We start from the raw sequence: 12,870 nt of genomic DNA, 5'->3' as shown, positions 1-12,870 counted from the left end.
GAGTGGGGTCCCTCACCTATTGGGCTACTGGGGAAAGGGGTCCCTTTCCTGTTGGTGTACAGAGGAAGGGAGACCCTTTCCTGCTGGGTTATGGGGGTAGGGAATCCCTCTCCAATTGAGGTACTGGGGAAGGGAGTCCCTCTCCTGCTGGGCTAGTGGGCAAGGTGACCCTATCATGCTGGGCTAGTGGGCAGGGGCTCCCACTCCTGCTGGGTTACTGGGGCACGGAGTCCCTCTCCTGCTCAGTTAATGGGAGAGGGACACCCTCTCCTGCTGGGTTACTGGGGGGAGGGGGTTCCTCTCCTGCTGGGTTACTGAGGGAAGGTGTCCCTCTCCTGCTGGGTTACTGGGGAAGGTGTCCCTCTCCTGCTGGGTTGCTGGGGGAAGGAGACCCTCTCCTGCTGGGTTACTGGGGGAAGGAGTTCCTCTCCTGCTGGGTTACTGGGAGAGGGAGTCTCTCTCCTGCTTGGTTAATGGGAGAGGGACACCCTCTCCTGCTGGGTTACTGGGAGAGGGCAACCCTCTCCTGCTGGGTTACTGGGGGAGGGAGTTCCTCTCCTGCTAGGTTACTGAGGAAAGGTGTCCCTCTCCTGCTGGGTTACTGGGGAAGGTGTCTCTCTCCTGCTGGGTTACTGGGGGAAGGAGACCCTCTCCTGCTGGGTTACTGGGGGAAGGAATCCCTCCCCTGCTGGGTTACTGGGCGAGGGAGTCCCTCTCCTGCTGGGTTACTGGGGGAGGGAGTCCCTCTCCTGCTGGGTTACTGGGGGAAGCAGTCCCTCTCCTGCTGGGTTACTGGGGGAGGAGTCCCTCTCCTGCTGGGTTACTGGGGGAGGGAGTCCCTCTCCTGCTGGGTTACTGGGGGAGGGAGTTCCCCCTCCTGCTGGGTTACTGGGGGAAGGAGTCCCTCTCCTGCTGGGATACGGAGGGAGGGAGTCCCTCTCCTGCTGGGTTACTGGCAGAGGGAATCCCTCTCCTGCTGGGTTATGGAGGGAGGGAGTCCCTCTCCTGCTGGGTTACTGGGGGAAGGATCCCTCTCCTGCTGGGTTACTGGGGGAGGAGGTTCCTTTTCTGCTGGGGTAGTAAGGGCCGGTCTCATTTGTGCTGGAATAGAGGGAGGGTTAGGTGGGTCTCCTGCTGAAGTCCATGCGGGGGGCTGCTGTAGTGGAGAGGTGGAGGGAGTCACGTCCTGCTGAAGGAACAGCAAGTGGGTCCAACTCCCAGTGGAACTAGTGAAAGGTAGCCCCAGCGACATGATCCGCTGCCCAAGTTGAAAATCTCTCCCCATCGCCAGGTGCCCGAATATATTGGAAACTTGCAAGGTGTGAGAACATCTCCCTCAGATCCTTACACAAGCCTAAACCTCCTCTCCCACAGGCAGAATGAGACAGACCTGAAATGAATTCTAGGTGGAGTTGAAAGTGGATTTCACCAGTGAGTACTTGTATTAAATGTTTTGTCTCAGATCCAATTTTCCACTGACAATCGAGAACCTGGCTCAATAATATCAGGTGAATGATAAGCACCGACCAGGAGTTCTCTTTGAAACAATAGTGTGGGAACTTTTAAATCCACCTCAGACATCCAGCCTCAGATTGTCCACAGCTGGCACACTGGTGGGCCTTTGGATTCCATGGTGATCACCGTAGGGATTTTGTGTTTGAGACTGCGGTGTAAGAGTTGAGCTCAAGATCTGGTGTGTGAATGGGAACGCGAAAGGCTTGTCTGAATCTGTGACCAGTCCAGAGTTCTAGTCTCAGGATACGGTGTAGATCAATTAGGATTAAGATGAGAAAACAGTTCTTCACCCAAAAAGTGATAAATCTGTGGAACTCACTGCTGCATGAGGCCAGGAGGTATGAATGTATAAGGGGTACTGTATCTTAGCCTGCTGGACAAACTTTCCTCATTCCTGAAGAAGGGCTTATGCCCGAAACGTCGATTCTCCTGTTCCCTGGATGCTGCCTGACCTGCTGCGCTTTTCCAGCAACACATTTTCAGTACTGTACCTTTAAGAGAGTTAAAAGCTAGCAGAATTACCTGACACTGGCACAAAGTGTTCTGAACAAGGTAACAACGTAACATTTGATTGAACAGTTAGCTGGGTTGCCTGGATATGAAAACAAATTCAAATTTGGCCAATCAGTTTAAATTATACCCCAAGATACTAAACTCCGATCAATATGACAATATTAAAACCAATGAAACGATCCAATGCTTTAAGATATAAATATTGAACCAATTGAACAGTTGGGGGAGAAGTGGCCACAAGGTGTAGGCTGTTAGCGAGAACTCTCCGAGAGGTAGCTGTCTAGAGAAGCAGCTTGCACAGAGAAAAAACATCAACACAGACCTGGATAGCAAATCTACAGAGGAAGAAACAAAGAGAAGGTTCAACAGCTAGCTGGTTTTGGAATTTGAATTTTTCAGTAAATCTTAATCGGGGGTTTTATTGGACCAGTAATGTAGAGGGAAAGGTAAAAGATAGGTTAGGGGAAGGAGTTGTAACTAGTTGTTAATTAATTATTCTCTCTTCGACTTTATCAAATTAAAGTTGTTAATTATTACTTTAAATAGTGACTTCTGGGAATATTTCTTTGCCTCTTGAATTTTAATTGATTACAGCACGGATTAAATCATTTCTGTGGGAAACCATGTCTCACAAACTTGATTGAGTTTTTTGAAGAAGTAACAAAGAGGATTGATGAGAGCAGAGGGGTAGATGTGATCTATATGGACTTCAGCAAGGCGTTCGACAAGGTTCCACATGGGAGACTGGTTAGCAAGGTTAGATCTCACAGAATACAGGGAGAACCATTTGGATACAGAACTGGCTCAAAGGTAGAAGACAGAGGGTGGTGGTGGAGGGTTGTTTTTCAGACTGGAGGCCTGTGACCAGTGGAGTGCCACAAGGATCGGTGCTGGGTCCACTACGTTTTGTCATTCATATAAATGATTTGGATGTGAACGTAAGAGGTACAGTTAGTAAGTTTGCAGATGACACCAAACTTGGTTACCTCAGATTACAACAGGATCTGGACCAGACAGGCCAATGGGCTGAGAAGTGGCAGATGGAGTTTAATTCAGATAACTGCGAGGTGTTGCATTTTAGGAAAGCAAATCTTAGCAGGACTTATACACTTAATGGTAAGGTCCTAGGGAGTGTTGCTGAACAAAGAGACCTTGGAGTGCAGGTTCATAGCTTCTTGAAAGTGGAGTCGCAGATAGATAGGATAGTGAAGAAGGCGTTTGGTATGCTTTCCTTTATTGGTCAGGGTATTGAGTACAGGAGTTGGGAGGTCATGTCGCAGCTGTCCAGGACATTGGTAAGGCCACTGTTGGAATATTGCGTGCAATTCTGGTCTCCTTCCTATCGGAAAGATGTTGTGAAACTTGAAAGGGTTCAGAAAAGATTTACAAGGATGTTGCCAGGGTTGGAAGATTTCAGCTATGGGGAGAGGCTGAACAAACTTGGGCTGTTTTCCATGGCGCGACAGAGGCTTGGGGGTGACCTGATAGAGGTTTACAAAATCATGAGGGGCATGGATAGGGTAAATAGACAAGGTCTGCTCCCCTGGGGTCAGGGAGTCCAGAACTAGAGGGCATAGGTTTAGGGTGAGAGGGGAAAGATATAAAAGGGACCTAAGGGGCAACTTTTTCACACAGAAGGTGGTACGTGTATGGAATGAGCTGCCAGAGGAAGTGGTGGAGGCTGGTACAATTGCAACATTTAAAAGGGATCTGGATGTATATTTGAATAGGAAGGGCTTGGAGGGATATGGGCCGGGTGCTGGCAGGTGAAACTAGATTGGGTTGGGATATCTGGTTGGCATGGACAGGTTGGACTGAAGGGTCTGCTTCTATGCTGTACATCTCTATGAGTCTATGTTTAAATTAGCAGGGGAGGTCTATCCCGTGTCGTAATACAAGTCACTGAATATAGAGTCATAGAGATGTATAGCATGGAAACAGACCCTTCGGTCCAACCCGTCCATGCCGACCAGATATCCCAACCCAATCTAGTCCCACCTGCCAGCACCCGGCCCATATCCCTCTAAACGCTTGCTATTCATATACCCATCCAAATGCCTTTTAAATGTTGCAATTGTACCAGCCTCCACCACATCCTCTGGCAGCTCATTCCACACATGTACCACCCTCTGCATGAAGGAGTTGCCCCTTAGGTCTCTTTTATATCTTTCCCCTCTCACCCTAAACCTATGCTCTCTAGTTCTGGACTCCCTGACCCCAAGGAAAAGACTTTGCCTATTTATCCTATCCACGCCCCTCATAATTTTGTAAACCTCTCTATAAGGTCACCCCTCAGCCTCCGACGCTCCAGGGAAAACAGCCCCAGCCTGTTCAGCCTCTCCCTGTAGCTGAAACCCTCCAACCCTGGCAACATCCTTGTAAATCTTTTCTGAACCCTTTCAAGTTTCACAACATTTTTCCGATAGGAAGATATTCAAGAAAGAGATAGATTTTTTTTTTTAAAAGGTATTATTGAGGGGTGCAGGGAGAAAGTGGGAATACTTGAGACAGAAGATCAGCCTTGATCGTACCGAATAGTGGAATTGAATGGCTTGCTCCTGGTTTCTCGGCTTCTAAAAACGGGGACTGCGTTATTTTTAAGTTCGGTTCCCTATTTTGAGACTGGGTCACAAAGGAAAACAACCTTTCATTTTCTCAAGTTTGTTCAGACTATATGTTCCAATGTGATCACCTCTCATTCCTCTAAACTCCAATGAGTACAGGCCCAACACGCCAGTGCAATATGATGAAGTGTTCTGACCTTATCCTGAGGGGCAGGATTGAACTCAAACACTCAGGGGGAGACTTGGAGGCCCATAAGGGAGTAAGCCCTTGCAAAACTCATTCAAATCTCATTCACATTAGTGTTTAAGTTGAGGACAGTCACTTTTTATTTGTCACATATACAACAGTTACAGTAAAAACGGGACAGCGTACCTCCAGGACTGAGGATGCTACATGGACAGCGCAGACTACACACTTGTACACGGTATAAGGTGTATAAGAAGTGCAAATGTTAATGTCTCTGCTGTACCTTCCTACCATGAGATTATCGGACTGAACAAAGACAACGCAATCCCTGAACAGCGCTCAGAAATCACTCGCGCATAAACATTACCCCTTAATCCCCACCCCATAAATACCACCCTGTAAACATTACCCAACGAATGTCACTCGGCAAAGACCTCCCATTGAACACTATCCACAAACACCACCTCATAAACAGCACCCGTATAAATATTAGCTTATAAATGCTACATTGTACATGCTGCAATGGTGTGCTGCCCTAACCGCACTCTGTAAAACCTCCGGCCTTTCAATTTTGATGTATTTATGTTGATGATGCCTGACGTCACTCCCCACCCACACATCCTGCTGTGAAGCCTAACTCAGAGCCTTTGCTCCCTTTTCATGTTTGCTGTCCTTTTTTGTTAATCTCGTGGGCTGCGGCAGTCTGACATCTCAACATTTCCTCCAAGGCTAGTTGCAGTTAACTTATTTGCATTTGGGTCACGTGACTTTGGCAAGACGTTGAGGGTAAAATCCGACGTGGGTGTTTCTATCGAAAGCGTGTCTGTGCTCATTATGAATACCCGCTCAGAATGAGGGCACCATATCTATAAACTCCAGGTACGCCCACCCGCAGCCCTTGAATTAAGTTGCCAAGCCTTTCCACAGTGCTGTTAACTGTCAGTCACATTTTTGTGTGATTGCCAACCTCAGTAAGGATTTCTGAGGGACATTTGTTTTTCTTAATTCATTCACGGGATGAGGGTGTCACTGGCTAGGCCCAGCATTTATTGCCCTTGCCTAATTGCACCAAAGGGCAGCTTGAGAGTCAACCACATTGTTATGAGTCTGGAGTCACATGTAGGCCAGACCAGGTAAGGACAGCAGATTGGCTCAGTGATTAGGGGAGAAAGTGAGGTCTGCAGATGCTGGAGATCAAAGTTGAAACTTTATTGCTGGAACAGCACAGCAGGTCAGGCAGCATCCAGGGAACAGGAGATTCGACGTTTCGGGCACAGGCCTTTCTTCAGGAATTCCTCAGTGATTAGCACTGCTGCCTCACAGCGCCAGGGACCTGGGTTCGATTCCAGTCTCGGGTGACTGTCTGTGTGGAGTTTGCACACTCTCTCTATGTTTGTGTGGGGTTTCCCCCAGGTGCTCTGGTTTTTGCCCACAGTCTGAAGATGTACATGTTAGGTGGATTGGCTATGCTAAATTGCCCCATGGTGTGTAGGTTAGGTGCATTTGTCAGGGGGAAATGGGTCTGTGTGGGTTGATGTGGACATGTCGGGCCGAATGGCTTGTTTCCACACTTTCGGGATTCTATGAGTTCCTCCCTGAAAGGATGTTAGTGAACCAGATGGGCCGTTTCCAACAAGTCATCATTAAACTTTTAATTCCAGCTTTTTTTTTCAAATTCAAATTCCACCATTTGCCATGGCATGGCAGGATTTGAACCTGGGTCCACATTACCTGGGCCTCTGGAATAACAGTCAGACAGCTAGTACCGTTTGGCTATTGCCTCCCCAGGAGTGTAAACATTGTTGACCATTTAACAACGCCATAAATAAAGCGCCAAACTCAGACCTCCAGCTGTTTTTACTCAAAATTCACGTTTTTAACTTGCCAAGGTGAATTTGATAGCCACAGACTAGAGCTGAGAGTGGCTAATTTCCCCTTTGTGCACTGGCGCAGTGGTAAAAAGGGATGAGATAAAGACCATCGGCTGCTCTCTCATTCAAGAAAAAAAACCAGTGGTCATGGTCTGGTCTGGGTGTTACCACAGCCCAGGTGAAGATGAGACCTTTGTGGTAACCTCAGCCAGTATAGCAATAGAAGCTGTTGGACTAGCCATCCAGCCAACTGAGGCCAGTGCTAATCCAATCAACATTTACCAATCGAGGGACCTCTGAAGACAAGAGTTCAAAACCCACCATGGAGAAATGATGTAAATTGAGTTAAAAACATCTGGAGTAAAATGCAGTAGAAGTTCACTATGTCTGCCATCCTTACCTGGTCTGACTTACATTTGACTGCGGACCCACATCAATGTGGTTGACTTTTCAAATAATCAAGGATAGGCCATGAGTATTGACCCAAACAGGGACACCCGCATCCCACGAGTGAATAACGACCAATAGCTGTTGCTACGACGCGCGGTAAACCCCTCTGATAATTTAAACCCAACACACAGAGAAGATCAGCTCACGCCGTAATTTGTTAAAGAACTATCCCAGAGGTCACTATTTAAAGTAAAAATGAACAGTGTTATTCTTTAAGCCCAACAGAGAATATTAAAACCAACAAATATTTACAACTCCTTTCTCTTAAACCTATCGTTTGCCTCCCCACTCTATAGTATGTGTCCGATCCCGATTAAGACTTGCAAAAAAAAAAATCTCATTTTAGAACCAGTCAGCTTTGTGGATTTTCCTCTGTACATTTTTCTCCAGGTCAGCTTTGATGTTGTGCTGTACAAACTCCTTATAGCCAGGTACCTTTCAGAGAGTTGTTCTGCTGGCAATCTGTACTTGTTAGTGGTGTGGCAGTTCTCCCCCGAACTGTTCAAAATGTCCAGTTTTATACACCAAAATATCAGATCATTTCATTGGTTTTGATATTATCAAAATATTAAATTCAAATTCAATTGGATTTTGGTATCTTCAAGCATAATTTAAATTGATTGGCTGAATTTGAATTTGTTTTTGTTTCATGGCCACTCACCAACAGCTATCTGTTTCAACCAAGTGTTATATTCGTACTTTCTGTGCTTTGTCAGTCCTTGCTAGTTTTTCAACTCTCTTAAAGGTACAGTGCACCTCTATGCCTTCATAACACTGTGCAAACTCTTTCAAACTGCTTTCTGACCAGTGTTAGCACGTCAGTTTGAACAATACCCACTGTCAGAGAGCTGATAGTCAGTTTGCTTGCAGCACAGCTCCCTCCATTAACAATGCAAAATAAAAATAGTCTTCTGGGTGGTCTTAACTTCGTTCATGTCTTAGAGGCAAGTGTGTGGCCTGTTGAGCAACTTTGACCCTAATCTCAACATCTGAGACTTGGTTAAGGCCTGGTCAGCACACCATACAATTAGGTGGAGGTGGTGGCATCATGGTAATGCCACTAGTCTGATAGAGTCACAGAGACATACAGCACAGAAACAGACCCTTCGGTCCAGTGCCGACCAGATATCCCAATCCAATCTAGTCCCATTTGCCAGCACATGGCCCAGATCCCTCCAAACCCTTCCTATCCATGTACCCATCCAGATGCCTTTTAAATGCTGTAATTGTACCAACCTCCACCACTTCCTCTGGCAGCTCATTCCACACATGTACCACTCTCTGTGTGAAACAGTTGCCCCTTAGGTCCCTTTCAAATTTTTCCCCTCTCACCAAGAACAACAGCCCTCTCGTGTTGGACTCCCCCACCCCAAGCAAAAGACCTTGTCTATTTATCCTATCCATGACCCCACAAGATTAGGTTGGGATATCTGGTCGGCATGCACGAGTTGGATCGAAGGGTCTGTTTGTGTGCTGTACATCTCTGTGACTCTATTGTCTCAGGAATGAGACTTGAAAGTAGTTCTGGGACTTACATGTTAATGAATCGAAACCCAAAACCCATTCTAAGTGATTAAAGACTGAACATCAACCTAGGCTTGATCAATACATCGCATCAGTTGTATGACACTTTGATCTTTGGCTATAAATTCTGTGTCCTATCATCGTGCCCCACTCGCTACCTGACGAAGGAGTGCGCTCCGAAAGCTAGTGCTTCCAATTAAACCTGTTGGACTGTAGCCCTGGCGTTGGGTGATTTTTAACTTTGCACACCCCAGTACAACACCAGCACCTCCACATCATGAGTTTTTATGATTTGGAATGAGCAGCATGTAAAGCTAGTGGTGGAAAACTCCCCAGTAATTTTCCTGAAGGAATTAGATAAATATTTCAAAGAAGTAATTTTTTTTCCAGATGATGGCAAAAGAGCAGGGGGAGGATACGCTTTGAAGTATTTGGCACAGGATCAGTGGGTTGATGGAGTCCTCCGTATGGTAAGGGTTTGCTACTCGAGAGAAGATAAATATACTTGTCCAAACTGATTTTCCGTCACCCACATAAGAATGCCAGCAATTCCACTATAGTTAACCTTCCAAAAATAATTCCCCTTTATCACCTTAGCGATACATCAGGGGAAATGTGGAACTTGTTATCACATGAAATGATTGAGATTAATGGCATTTCTGGGAAGCTAGATGAACTCACAAGGTGTGAAACAATGGAACCATGTTCGGCTGTCGGGTCAGAATTGTTTAAAACTTAAGAGATACTTATAAAAACCGAAAGGGCAGCAGTTACCGTAAATCGGAGCCAAAAATAGAAGTTGCTGGAAAAGCTCAGCCACAGGTCTGCCAGCATCTGTGCAAAGGAATCAGAGTTAACGTTTCGGGTTGAGTGACCTTTCCTCAGAATGTAAATACAAGAGACACTTGCATTTGTATAGCACCTTTCATGATCTCCATTCCAGCCAACAGAGTGCTTTTGAAATATTGTTCGTGTTATCATCAAGTGGGAAACCACATAAAGCACCATCATCAGCATTGACCTGTTGGGCTGAATGGCCTCTTAGATTCCACAAATACCTGTCTTTTTGTTGACTATCGCTACTCCCACTGTTGTTGTTCCCATAAGCATCCACCTCTACTTTAGCTAAGGTAAAGGAACCACTATAATCTGAGTCTACATTCAATATGCAAGATGATGCTGTCAATAACAAGAGTTATTTTGTCCTTGGGTATTTTTTTAGGAGAGGTTGTAAAGACAGAGGAGACAATGTGTCTAGTTTAGCAATGGCAGGGGAGTGGCTAGTTCTCCCAGTTCAGGTTTTTTTCAAGTTTGGTTCAGCTGTGGCAGTCACAAGATACTGGAGTCCAGGAAAAGTTTCAAGCGTCAGCAGATGATTCCTGACTGGCTTTTCTCCCTGAAATCTCTTTGGATGTTGTTCCCTCCTGCCTGTAAGAATCTATGTTTCAATTTATCTTTTTTCCAAAGGGGTGTGTTTATGGGACATTACAGGAATTGGAACATCTCCTTAGTTAGGTTGCTGTATCGGGTCAGCTACGTTTTCCGATAGTTAAGTTATTCGAAATTCCATTTTCTTTTGTTTGTGTCTCAACTGTAGTGTTGAAATAAACTCTGTTTTGCTTAATGCTGAGTGGTTTGATCAGCTGCATCACACCTAGGACATCCACTTCACATCTGCCTTAAAACAAGGACAAGTTGGGGTCTAGACGACCTTCTTAAAAATATTTTGAGGGGGTCTGTCCTGGTCCACAACAGGTGAGAGAGTCTCACACAATCTGGCGTGACCTACAAACTCTCTCCCAAATCCTCTTGCTTGAACCCCTTGCATTCCGCGTTCCACATTTCCATTTACCTGCTCGCAACCTGTGCAATAACATTTGATGCCCTCTCCCGGGCCTGGTGTGGCTTCCTCCCGGGCCTGGTGCGCTTGCCTCCTGGCCTGGTGGCTTCTGGGCCTGGCAGGGTGGGCTCTAGGCCCGGTGTGGTGGTCGTCTGCCAATACAGGGCGGTTTCTCGGTTTCAGGTAAAAACAATGACTGCAGATGCTGGAAACCAGATTCTGGATTAGTGGTGCTGGAAGATCAGGATTATTCCTGATGAAGGGCTTTTGCCCGAAACGTCGATTTTACTGGTCCTCGGATGCTGCCTGAACTGCTGTGCTCTTCCAGCACCACTAATCGGGTTTCTCGGCTCTTCATGGCCTCAGCGTGGACTTCCAGTCTCATGATGATTCCTTGAGGTGTGGTCCCACTGTGCGCTAAGCACTTAAGAAAAACTGTAACTTTCAACTTTATGTTTCATTTACTAAGAAGGTCTGCAATGTGTAACTTTTTAACTTTATTTCAAATGTTTTAAGCTGGGATATAATTACTGCAATGTTTAACTTTGTTCTTTCTGATTTTCTTGTTCTTAAGCTTCTATAGCTAGGTGCTTAGACTGATAAAATCATAGAGACGTACAGCACAGAAACAGACCCTTCGGTCCAACCCGTCCATGCCGACTAGATAACCCAACCCAATCTAGTCCCACCTGCCAGCACCCGGCCCATATCCCTCCAAACCCTTCCTATTCATATACCCATCCAAATGCCTCTTAAATGTTGCAGTTGTACCAGGCTCCACTACTCCTTCTGGCTGGAGTCTTGCGTGGCAACATTTCACAGTACTCCCGTACTTGGGTATATGTGACAATAAAATCCAAACAAGTCAAATCGAGAATCTATTGATCTTCACTTTACAAATATTCAATGACCCCCACTTCCACCACCTTCTGAGGGACAGTGGTCCAAAGTCCCATGACCCACTGAGTGAAAAGGATTCCTGGCTTCTCTGTCCGAGAAGGCTGACCACCGCCCCCCCCCCCAATTTAAAAAGCTGCCCCCTTTTCTGGATTTGCCCACAACAGGAAATATCCTTTCCATGATCCCCATTTTGTCATGGCCAATCACAATATTTTAAACTTACGCAGGGCTTAAAGTGGCTTCAAGTGGACAGGGCCTGGGAAATGAATATTCAAGACTACACGTGCTATCGAAAGGGCAGACTGACGGGCAGAGGGGGTGGGGTGGCCTTGTTGGTAAGGGACGATATTCAGTCCCTTGCGCGGGGGGACCTAGAGTCAGGGGATGTAGAGTCAGTGTGGATAGAGCTTCAAAATACTAAGGGTAAAACGACCCTCTTGGGAGTCATCTACAGGCCCCCAAACAGTAGTCTGGATGTCGGATGTAAGTTAAACTTCCATCAAATCACCCCCCCTTCCCCACCGGGGTTTTCGAAATTCCAGTAAAAACCAGGAGGAAGTGAGGTTTGCAGATGCTGGAGATCCCACGCCCCTGATGAAGGGCTTTTGCCTGCGACGCCGACCCTCCTGCTCCTCGGATGCTGCCTGACCGGCTGTGCTTTTCCACACTCACGGCTCCAGTTAACAACTACTCCACTTTGTCCAATCTTTCCTGAGAAGGCAGCCCAGTGATTTCAGTCACGAATATAAATAAACATCCCCCTCCACTGTCCCAGAAATCAGTCTGAAGGGAAAAAGCTGCTTCACTTCCACTCGGTCAAGCACTTCCTTCCTCAGGCAAGGGCACCGGAACATTCCAGGTGTGGTCGCACCAGGGCGCCACAGAACTGAAGCTACACTGTTTCTCTTCTGTGCTCCTGTGCTCCTATGTTAGAGGCTAACACTCAATTTGCTGTTTTTTTGTGTTTACTGTGAACATAACACCCCTCCCCAGATCTCTTCGCCCCCTGCATGCCATTCTAAATTGTCCTATTTAATTGATTTTGTTTCTCCTCATTCTCAATAGCTAGGCGGGGTTACATTAAATTGCATTTACAGCAAACAAATAGGCTTCGGCCTACGTGCCGCAAGACTAATTCACCCCCCTGAGCACATCCTCCTATTCCATTCTCCTTCTGCAGGGATTGGAACCAAGTTGATCTTACTATAGAATTATAGAATCCCTGGTGTGTGGAAACAGGACCAACAATTCCACACTGACCCTCCGAAGAGTAACCCACCCAGACCCATTCCCCTAACCTATTACTCGACATTTACCCCTAACTAATGCACCTATGCTACACATCCCTGAACACTATGGGCAATTTCACACAGACAATTCATCCTAACCGGCACACCTTTGGATTGTGGGAGGAAACTGGAGCACCCGGAAGAAACCCACATTATTGAGCAGGAGATCCTTGATTGAGGTGTTAACCTGGGCCAATCAGGGAGCCCTGGCCGACAG

General features: G+C 46.4%; 1 protein-coding gene across 1 annotated transcript in view; it reads right to left on the bottom strand.

Moving 5' to 3' along the window:
• LOC122541335 (torsin-4A-like) overlaps window positions 1-11,159 on the bottom strand; it is a 75,525-nt gene extending 64,366 nt beyond the window's left edge. Inside the window, exon 1 of the transcript XR_015753068.1 lies at window positions 10,477-11,159. The gene's annotated coding sequence lies outside the window, so the exon portion shown is untranslated. The remainder of the gene's footprint in view (window positions 1-10,476) is intronic.
• Window positions 11,160-12,870: the final 1,711 nt, after the last annotated feature.

The sequence above is a fragment of the Chiloscyllium plagiosum genome, unplaced genomic scaffold (genome assembly GCF_037043375.1).
Source record: "Chiloscyllium plagiosum isolate Xiang-an unplaced genomic scaffold, Cpla_swu_hap1 HiC_scaffold_35, whole genome shotgun sequence".
Lineage (NCBI taxonomy): Eukaryota > Metazoa > Chordata > Chondrichthyes > Orectolobiformes > Hemiscylliidae > Chiloscyllium > Chiloscyllium plagiosum.
The sequence above is the reverse complement of the archived record's forward strand: the minus strand, read 5'-3'. Positions and strand labels throughout refer to the sequence as shown.